The sequence below is a fragment of the Nicotiana attenuata genome, unplaced genomic scaffold (assembly GCF_001879085.1).
Source record: "Nicotiana attenuata strain UT unplaced genomic scaffold, NIATTr2, whole genome shotgun sequence".
In the NCBI taxonomy this organism is placed as follows: Eukaryota; Viridiplantae; Streptophyta; class Magnoliopsida; order Solanales; family Solanaceae; genus Nicotiana; species Nicotiana attenuata.
This window is the reverse complement of record NW_017670597.1, coordinates 275,715-287,530: the sequence shown is the minus strand read 5'-3', so window position 1 is coordinate 287,530 and position 11,816 is coordinate 275,715.

The following is an 11,816-nucleotide window of genomic DNA, read 5'->3' as shown; positions in this document are numbered from 1 at the left end:
ATTTGATCGCACGAGCAAGTTTGCATGATGTTTTTTGACTTGTGTGAATGTTTGGTTTGGAGCCCCTAGGGCTCGGGTGAGTTTCGGATAGGCTATAGAGTGAATTTGGACTTAGAATTGGACTTAGAAACATTGCTGGTGTGCTTCAATTCTGGTGCAGGCCTCAGACCTCGCAATTGCGGGGTCAGGCTTTGCATTTGTGACCTCTGTTAGGTTCGCATTTGCGAAAAATCCTTCATATTTGCAAAGAGGTTGGGTCAACACTGAGTTTGCATTTATGATCATTTGGTCGCAATTGCGAGGAGGCCACTGTTCGCAATTGAGATGATAGCAGGAATTGTGAGACTTCTCATTTGCCAAAAAAAACTCGCATTTTCGGGATTCGCAATTGCGAACCCCAGGTCGCAATTGCGACACCTGCAACTGGTCTAAAAGCTGAAAAACGGGATTTTCTTCCATTCTTCAAATTTTCAAAACAAGAAAAATCTAGAGGCAATTTTCCCAAGACCCTTTCTTCCCCAAATCATTGGTAAGTGATTTTAATCTATTTTCTTTCAATCTTTCATTACATTTCCTAAGATTTCAACCTAAAATCTGGTGTTTTCATGGTGGAAATTGGGGGTTTGGGTAGAATTAGGGATTTTTGTAAAATTAGGATTTAGACCTCAAATTGAGATCGGATTCCGAAACAAAGTACACAACCGGGCTCGAGGGTGAATGGATAATCGGCCTTTGCTCCGAATTTCGAGTTTGGGCCAAGCGGACCAGGGAGTAGTGATTTAAATTGAATCTTTTGCAATCGTGGGTGATTTCTAAGGCTTATTTTGAATTGGTTGGAAGGTAATTTGCTAGATGTTATTGGTTCGGAGGCTTGTTTGAATGTTAAAGCTGTTGTTGAGCTTTGAGTGGTCTTTGGTGCGAGGTAAGTGTTGAGTCAAACCTTAACTTGAGGGAAATAGGAACCCTCGGACTATGTGCTATATGAAATTTATGTGAGCGGCGTATATGAGAGGTGACGAGTGCTTATACGCCGCCAAATTACTTGTTTTCCCTGATTTCCGCTATTCTTTAATTATCTCCTTCCATGTCTTAAAGATTATATTCCCTAAATGTTTTCCATGCTTATTTGCTACCTATTAATCAATGTCCTCTCTTGTTAATGATGTTAGATCACTTCATAGTTTTATGATTCCCTGCTATTTGCTTAAACTGACTTACGTGCACCTTCTAATTGTCAATTATTGGACTGGCCTCACTGTGTATTATTACTTATGTAGATTCCTATGTTCTACAAGGTTTCCTTTTTGGTTCAGTTTGGTATTTATTGATCGTAAATGTTTTCGTGGTTTGAATTGTTAATTTGACAGTGCACATTGTGTATTTGGTACTGATATATGGTGGGATTGGGTTGCACGCCACAACAGGTGAAATAAGGGTGGATTGATATGGTGGAATATGGGTGAATTTATATTGTACGGTAGGATCGGGTTGCACGCCGCAACAGGTGGAATAAGGGTGGATTGATATGGTGAAATAAGGGTGAATTATGATACTGATATTGATATATGGTGGGATCGGGTTGCGCGCCACAACATATATATTAGTTACTGTTCTTGATGTTATTACGGTGAAATAAGGGAGGATTCTGTGTTGTATGGTGGGATCGGGTTGTGCGCCGCAACAACCTATGTGTCACTCCTTGAGCTGTATTGGTTTTCGGTGTTTTCATTTGGAACTCTAAGGATTCGTAATTTTGTATGACACGGGCTTATTTCTTGAGACTGTAACTACTATTTTTAGTTGGCTGTCTTATTTCATTCTGTATTTCCATTTCTGTCTTCATTATATATTGCATACAGGTTGTAGTGTAGCTGACCTGCCTTAGCCTCGTCACTACTTCGTCGAGGTTAGGCTCGGCACTTAGAGAGTACATGGGGTCGGTTGTACTCATACTACACTCTGCACTTCTTGTTCAAATTTTGGAGTCGGTCCAGCGGTGGCTATTAGTGAGCTCAGATTGGACAGCGTGCGGAGACTTGAGGAACAGCTGCTCAGCGCACGCAGCCCTGGAGTCCCCTTCTCTTTTTTTGTTTAGCTATGTACCTTCTTTTCAGACAGCTTTATGTTGTTTTAGACCCTTGTATGTACTATCCTAGTAGCTCGTGCACTTCTGGCACCGGGTTCAGGGATTGTTAGCAGTCATTTGGTTATCTTTAGCTTCCGCATTTTACTTTAGTTCTTTCTCTTATTTTAATCTAAACTGTTTAATAATGAATGAGTTGTTCTAACGTTGGCTTGCCTAGCAAGTGAAATATTAGGCGCCATCATGGTCATGAAGGTGGGAATTCCGGTTCATGACAATCTAGTGCAGCAGCCTCAGCCATACTACGGAAAGCACATCAACGGGTCGAGCCTCCCCACCTAGGGCGCCCTCTACCCGCCTGTCCTCCACCCCTAACTGGCTGTGCAGGTGGAGTAGCAAATGGAATGGAGCCCATAGCCTGAGTGTTCTGATGAAATCCACCTCTCTTGAGTTTGAGACAATCTCTCATTATGTGCCTAGTTCTGCCACACTCATAACAACCTTTCTCCAGGTGGAGCTCAGCACAGCCTTTTGATACGCAGACCGACGGGCAATCTGAGCGGATGTTTAAGATCTAGAAGGATATGCTCAAAGCATATGTGATTGATCTCGGAGGGCAGTAGGATCGATTCTTGCCCTTGGCCGAGTTTGCTTACAACAACAGTTATCAGTCCAGCATCGAGGTGGCTCCATTTGAGGCTATGTATGGTCGGCGATATCGTTCACTCATTGGATGGTTCAAGCCTGACGAGGCTAAGAGGGTGTTTGGATGGGCTTATTTTAAATGCTTATTGGCTTTTAAGCACCTTTTTAGTTTGTGTGGTGTTTGGCAATGATAAAAAGTGCTTAAAAGCACTTACTTTTAGGCATAAAAAGTACAAAAATAAGCCAAAAGCCAAAAGTTGGGTATTACCAACTTATGGCTTTTGGCTTTTAGCTTAAAAGCTACTTTTTATAAGCCAATCCAAACAACCTCTAAGTTATATGGTACTGATTTGGTGAAGGATGCCTTGGAAAAGGTATAGCTGATTCAGCTAGTCCAAACAGAAGAATTACGTGAATCAGAAGGAGCGTGATTTATCATTCATGGTAGGCGAGAAGGTTCTCTTGAACGTCTCGCCGATGAAGGGGATCATGGGGTTTGGGAAGAAAGGCAAGTTGAGCCCAAGGTTCATAGGTCCCTTTGAGGTATTGAGGAGAGTTGGGGAGGTGGCTTATGAGCTTGCCTTGCCTCCCAGTCTATCGGGAGTTCATCCGGTTTTGCACGTGTCTATGCTCTGGAAGTATCATGACAATAGGTCGCATGTGTTAGACTACAGCACGATTGAGCTAGATGAGAACCTGGGTTATGAGAAGGAGCCAGTTGCCATTGTTGACAGGCACGTTCGCCAGTTGAGGTCCAAGAAGATTTCTGTAGTAAAGGTTCAGTGGATGGGTCAACCAGTCGAGGAGGCGACTTGGGAGATCAAGAAGGGCTTGCGGAGCAGATATCCACACTTATTCGGCACTGCAGTTATGATTCTAGACCCGTTCGAGGACGAACGTTTGTTTAAGAGATGGAGAATGTAACGACCCGACCAGTTATTTTGCTTTATAGATCCTTGTTCCCCTAATTAAGACTCCTCGTATGTTCGTTTACTGTTTTATGACTTGAGGGGATGGTTGGTTTGGATTTGGAAGGGTTCGGGTTTAAATCAGAACACTTGGTTCCTTATTAGTGGCCTAAGATGGACAAGTTGATGTGAGTCAACATTTTGAGTAAACAACCTCAAAACCAGGATTTGAGGGTTCTAATAGGTTCGTATGATGATTTTGGACTTGGCTGTATGTTCGAATCTAGTTTCGGGTTATCCGGGAGCGTTTCGGCGCTTAATGTTGAAAGTTTGTGCATTGAATGTTTTCAAGTTCTTTAAATTTGGTTTGAAGTAGACTTCGGTGTTATCGAGGTCCATTTAGGATTTCAAGCCCAGGAATAGGTCTGTGTGGTAATTTATGACTTGTACGCAAAATTTGGTTCCATTCCGAGTTCTCTAAGTAAGATTCGATGCGTTCGGAGCTAGTTGAAAAGTTTGAAGTTCATAAGTTGATTCAATTTGGTATTGGGGTGCGATTCTTAGTTTCAATGTTGTTTTATGTGTTCCGAGGGTTCGAGCAGGTCCGTATTAATTACATGGACTTGTTGGTGCACTTGGAAGGGATTACGAGTGGCTCGGGTGGATTTCGGACCACCCAGAGCCAAGTCTGAAATTTTGTCATTGCTGGTTCTGGTTTCCTCTTCCCGAACGCGTAGGTGGAGTCACGTTCGCAGAGAAGAGATTTGGGTACTGGTATTTACTCTTCGCATTCACGATCCCCAGTCCGCGTTTGCAAAGGTCTGGGACCTGTGGTCTTCGCGTTCGCGTGAGAGAGCCCGCGTTCACATAGAGGAAAAGGGGACTGAGAGGGGTCAACACGATTACATCTCGCGTTCGCGATGCTCAGGCAGGGCAAGCCTTCGCGATCGCGAGACTTCTTCCACGTTCGAGAAGAAGGGTCAACCGGGCAATGTCTTGATTTAAAGACGGACTTTGGCTTATTTTCCCATTTCTCATTTGTGTGGTCCGAGTTTGGAGCTTCTTGGAGAGGGGTTTTCATCAAGCATTATATGGGAGTAATTTCTACCTAATGTAAGTTAAATACATAGATTATGGGTAGATTTTAACGTGTAAAATGCTGAAATTTTAGGAGTTTGTTGAAAAACCTAGGTTTTGATAAAAATGGGACTATACCACAAAAATAATAATGGAATTGGGTAGAAATTATATATTTGTGTTCGTGAAGTTATGCGTAACATTTACTTACAAATATTTTCGAAATCCGAGCATGTGGGCCCTAGGTCGAATTTTTGGAATCTTTCAATTTGGGTTGGGTAATTACTCTAATAGTTAAATTATGAACTTTTGAGCATATATTGATTAGTTTTTACAATATTTTTCTAGTTTCGGATTGCATGGCACTGATTTGAGGCTTTTATTATGAATTGTGACAAGGAAAAGGACTTGAAAACGAGGTAAGTCTCTTGCCTATCCTTGTAAAAGGAAATTATCCCCGTAGGTGTTGTAAATAATTATTTGCTAATAATTGTGGATGCTACGTGTGCACAATGTGACGAGAGTCCGTACATAGCTAAAATCATACTTACGTCCAGGTAGTTTTAGGGCTCTACCATGTATTATTTATATTATTTGCACCCAACTTGTTAGTTTAATTACCTAGTTTATAATTGAAATTCGATAATGGATTGATAAAGACTGAGCTTCATTACTTTGAGTTTGGCGGAATACTTGATTGTTAGCTGAATTTATGCCTTCTTGCGTATTATCCTTATGTAGTAGTCGTTAATCGGAGTTTGTAGAGTATTCTCTATTCCCGTGGATCGAGCTGAATGTCTCGGCAGTATAATAGATGAATTTATGGTTCGTGCTGGTCGACCCACGGCGGTGTACACACTATTCTGGATCAGGTCGTACGACCTCAGCATAAATCATGCGTGATATTGCTCGGAGTCCGATTATACTTGATATTTCTTCTTGATCTGAGACTAGAAAATTACTTGGTGGTTCTTATGTGTTAAATACTGGCCTGTGATAGTTGGAAACTTTAAATCAATATTATGTTTAAGAATTATAAATTCATATTTCCTAGCTCACTATTGTTACTATATTTCATGTCTAATTATGATTTTTATATTTTATTTATTGAAATTAGTATGTGTTGATGTCGACCCCTCGTCACTACTTCTTCGAGGTTAGATTAGATACTTACTAGGTACATGTTGTTTATATGCTCACGCTGCACTTCTTCAGTAATCATGCAGGATCTGAGGCAGGTGCATCTGGTAGTCAGTCAGGCGCGTACCTCCGCTACCCCGAGAATTAGTGGTGAGCTACTTCCTATGCTCCGTTCTGCAGCACCTGGAGTGAGCTACTTCCTATGCTCCGTTCTGCAGCACCTGGAGTCTCTTCCTTGTTGTATTTATCTTTTTGTCTATCTTACTCCAGACAGTAGTATAGAAGATTTTGTATTCTACTAGTTGCTCGTGCACTTGTGACACCGGGTTTTGAAAAACTCCAGTAGATATTCATGTTTTTTTATTATTAAATTTACTACTTCCCTTTTATGTTTAGTTTATTCTTTACATTACTACGATCATCTACTAATTGTTTCTTTATTAAATAATAATAAATGACTTTAAAATTATTAAATGAACAATTAAATGGATAATCACTGTTGGCTTGCCTAATAGCGACGTTGGGCATCATGACGACTTATAGTGGGAATTGGATCGTGACAGAAGACATGAGTTCTGTAGAAAGATAAGTAACATGAAATAGAAGTACTATGCAATACCAATATGTAAAGATAGAATGAAAATGTAATGTAGTTTAATATCCATACTACCAAACAGCATATAAACAATATTTATAGATATTGTTGATGAAGGCGTGACCTCATTTATAGATATTATTGTTAAAGGCGTGGCCTCAAAAAGAGAAAGTGTAGGATATGTATCTATGCAGATGCAAGGAAGAAGAGGAAGAGATAATAAGGGGTAAGAAATACGAAAGAAAGATAGGATTTACTGTGGAGTCGAAGAAATAAGAGGAAAAGAAAGCGACATATGTTAAAATAAGAGGAAGAGTAGTAGGAGTGAGTTTTGAAAGAGTAAAGAGACGTGTCTTTTAACGGAAGATAAATATCACTTACATGTCGGAGAAAAGGCAAGATATGAGAAAACTGAAAATATAGATTTCCTAAATTACAATGTTGCTGAGAAAAAGAGAATTCTTTAATCATTACACTTTGCTGATGTGTTAAATGTAAATGTCGCTCTTCAAGCAGCACACAGAGGAGCAGAGGGGGACAAATAGTAGTACTAATATAGCAAGAATATATATATAATCAAACAAAAATAAGAAAGATTTAAAATTTTGCTGGATTAAAAGTCTTTTCCTGGTCACTATAATATTGTCGAAGGCGTGAGTTTGAAGGAAGAAAAGTAATATGAAATTAAAACAACTTGTTCTTTCTCATGTCCGCAAGTTTAGAATGCACAGATACATCATACACTCACCAAGCGTGAAAGAAAATGACAAAAGTTTAAACTAAGAAAGAGGAGATTTACATCAGGGTTTGGGAGGAAGAAGAGAAAGAGTGGGATATTTATCTGAGGTGAAAGTAAGAAGAGGAAGGAGGTGATAAGAGCCAGTCGATTTAGAACAATGATGGAATTTACTGGGGCATGGAAAAAATAAGAGGAAGAGAAAGACACGTGTGGTTTAAAATAAGAGGAAGAGTAAGAGGCATGAGTTTCGAAGGAGTAAAGAGGCAAGTTTGTTGAATGAAAAAAAGTATTTTTTTGATCATTAGGCTTCTGCTTTTGTGTTAAATGCATATGTCGCTCTGCAAACAGAATACAATAGAGTAGAGAAGGAAAATTATAATAATAGTAATATAGCAAGAACCTATATATAATCAAATTAAAATAAGAAGGCATTAAAATTTTGCTGGGAAAACAACTTTTACTGATGATTACAATATCGTAGCTATGTTATAAAACAGTAGAGGAGGAAAAATATAATAATACTAATACAACAATAATCTATATATAATCACATGAAATAAGAAATCATTATAATTTTGCTGGGAAGAAGTCTTTTACTGATGATTACAATGCTATAGCTATATTTAATGCATATATCGCTTCAAACAAAGCACCAAAGTGTAGAGAAGGAAATAATAATAGAGGAGGAAGTTGAACTACTATTTAATACAATGTATAAGGGTACAATGAAACTCTAATGTATTCAAAACATAATATCACTAAAGTAAATATAATTAACATTTATAAATATTGTTGTTGAAGGTGTGGTTTTTGAAGGATGAGAAGTAACAGGAAGTTGAAGTACTATGGAAATATATAAATTTAAAGTGAATATCTAATATAGTCTAAAAACCATAGCACTAAACTATATATAAACAAAATTTATTGTCACGGTCTAAAATCCCAAATCATCGTGATGCCGCCTATTGTTAGGCAGGTCGGAAATCACATAACAGTTAAACATTTGAATAAACGTGTTTTAACCAACTCAACAAAGAAAATCTCATAAATATCTGATACAAATAACTGAAATACTGCTACAACCACCCCAAAATCTAGTGTCAACGAGTACATGAGCAATACTGAGTATCAAACATAAACCAAATTCTTAGTACAACCGTCAGGGTAATAGAACAATACTAAAGAAAATAAAAAGGAAAGAGAGTCAAGGTTTGCGGACGTCAACAGCTACCTTGAAGTCTCCAAGCACTGGTACCACGTCCAGATATACCTTGATCTGCACACGAAGTGCAGAGTGTAGTATGAGTACAATCAACCCCATGTATTCAATAAGTAACAGAACTAACCTTGGGTTGAAAGCAGTGACGGACTCAGAAGAAGACAGTCAGAGTCCAATATAACGACAACACATGTATAATGATGGCAATAACAATAAACAACTCAGAGGAAATATCATAATCAACTCGTTCATGGTAAAGAAATTTAAACATGCTTTCAAGTTCAACAATTAAAGCCCAACAATGATAGGAACATGTCAATTACAGCTAGTATGAGTAATGCTACATCTCCATGCCTACATATCATATATGCATGCCAAATGAATTCACAGTGATATCCCCAAGTACTCACACTCTCGAATTCCACTTCGAAATCACATAAAATAAGTGCAATAATTGATAGGTAGCCAATTCAATAAAAGAGATGAATCCTCACTTACCTCATCAATTATGGTGGAAAATGCTCCAAAAATCGCCCTTAGCCGAACTCCATAACTCCAAAAATAAGAAACGTTCCAGATCCTTGCACATATATTTTCTGCCCAGCAAAATCGCACCTGCGGTCCAAGAGGTCGCGCCTGCGACATCGCTTTTGTGGTAAAATTTCCGCATATGCGAATTTACTTAAAATCCCAACCATGTATACCTGTGGTCCCATCATCGCACCTGCGGGACCGCTTCTGCGACCACTCCTTCTGCGTCTACGGATTACCAAGACTCCCTTCATTCTTGCATTTGCACTCAAATTAACGCATCTACAGGCTCGCAGATGCGCGGAAAAGCATCGCACCTGCGCTTCGCCCAACTCCAGCTAAACTCCGCTTTTGCGGACAATCACTCGTAGGAGTGCACCAGCTTCTGCACAACAATCTCGCATCTGCGACTCCTTCCCCCAGCCAGCCTACCTCGCAGAAGCACACAATGGACCACACCTGCAACTTCGCACCTGCGATCCAAACTTGGCAGGTGAGATTGCACCAGCAACAAAAATCTTCAACATATTCTTAAGTCTAAATATCGATCTGATCTCAATCTGAATCACACCGAGGCCCCTGGAACCCCATCCAAACATACAAACACGTCCTAAAATATGATACGAACTCAGCCAAAGCTTCAAATCACATCAAACAATATCAAAATCACGAATCTCACCCCAATTCAAGCCTAATAAAACTAATGAACTTCCAACTTCTAAAACCAATGCCGAACTATAACAAATCAACTTTGAATGACCTCAAATTTTGCACAATAGTCCCAAATAACATAACGGACCTATTGCAACTCCCAGAACTAAAATCCAAGTTCGGTATCAACAAAGTCAACTCTCGGTCAAACCTCTCAACCTTCCAAAACTTCAACTTTCCAACTTTCGCCAAAAAGACTCAAACCAACCTACGGACCTCCAAATCAATATCCGAACATACGCTAAGTATAAAATCACCATATGAAGCTATCGGAACCATCAAACTCCATTCCGGAGTCGTCTACACAAAAGTTAAACTCCGGTCAACTCTTTCAACTAAAGATTTCAACCTTGGATAACTGCTCCGCATCTCCTGATCGGTCTCCCAAGTAGCTTCCTCGACTGGATGGCCTTGTATACGGTGAAAATCGAAAGGTCCAATTCCTCGTCATCGAGGCACCTCAGAGGATCATCTCGAAAGCTCGAGGCTGCAAGGCTACGGTCGAGTTTCCTCCCTCGAGGTTCGTCGACGCTCGACCTCGGGATAATGATGACCCCGTCTATGGTAGAGATAGGGAGTTCCCAAGGCACGCGGCTAGAGTTGACAGAGCCCATCAGGCTAGTCTGAGCCCGCATCATGGCGGTATCTAGCTGTCCCATCTCCATACCTTTGTAATTAATACATTTGTACTACATTAGGATTTCTCCTACTATATAAAGGGGGATCCCTGTCATTTTATAGGTTATGAACTGATGTTGCTCCAACTATTCTACACGAAATATATGATAACTCTCTCTCTTTTCTCTCTAACATACTCTCTCAATATTGTTGCTCTCGTTTACTATCTTCATACTTGTTCTTCATTTATTGCTTATCATTGGCCATAAAGAGCCTCCTTTAATTATATCACGACTGTTAACCCTTCCCCGACTGCCCCTAATAGCTCGAGCCCGAGCCCGGGAATCAACCTCGAGGCCCCAAACCAACCAGCTCGAGGTCCTGAAAAGCTAACTCATCGGTTCGATTATAGCTCGCATTTCGTCCTTAAACTCCATACACATAGTATCAACTGCTTAACAACTAGCATAAAAATAGATCACATATTTTTAGAGTCCCATCAACAAATTTAATTGCTATTACCATTTTCACGGTAAACAGTTTGGCGCCCACCGTGGGGCTAAAAATAATAGTGATTATTTTCTTGCAGGTTTCGTTACACAACGCAAGTTATCTTTCACACTTTTTCTTGTCCAAGATCTTCGATTTCAGGTTAATATGTCTGGCTCAGTAAACAGAGTTGAGAACGACGACCTCGAAAATCACGGAGAAAATGGTGTGGCTGTTCCAATTGTCGGTACGCCACCACGGAACCCGAGAACGCACCTGGACCGATTCTAGTGGACGCCGGCTCGCGCGACGCACAACAGATCGACAAAACCTTACGCACCGATAGGAGCATACAACAAGGAGACCAACAGGAAGCCCAAAAAACCCCAGCTCGGGAAGAACGGGAAGTTAGCCTTTATGTTATTTTTGAAATGTTGCAGGCACAACAGCTGGCTATCGCTCAGCTGCAAAGCCACCCAAAAACTCCCGGCACCATAGCACCGGGAACAACTCCCCCGGCGGAACAGGTATCGGAGAGATTGAGCAATAACGGTTCGATAGCCGACCCTGCTATTGTAAAAATGCTCGAGGATCTTACCAGAAGGATCGAGTCTGGCGAGAAAATGATAGCAGCCAACGACAAGAAGGTCGAAACTTACAACTCCAGGGTCGACCAAATCCCGGGCGCGCCCCCGGTCCTGAAAGGCGTAGACTCGAGGAAGTTCGTGCAGCGGTTGTTCCCGGAGGAAGCGGCTCCGGAACCCATTCCAAAGAAGTTCAGAATGCAGGAACTCCCACAATACAACGGGACCTCAGACCCCAACGAGCACGTGACCGCCTACACGTGCGCAGTAAAGGGCAACGACATAAAAGACGACGAGATCGAGTCCATCTTGCTGAAGAAGTTCGGGGAAACGCTCTCGAAGGGGGCCATGATGTGGTACCACAACTTAGGCCCCCCAACTCCGATAGACTCATTTGCCATGCTGGCTGACTCCTTCATAAACGGCACACGCCGGTGCCATCAAGGTAGTGACAAGGAAGTCTAACGTATCAAGACC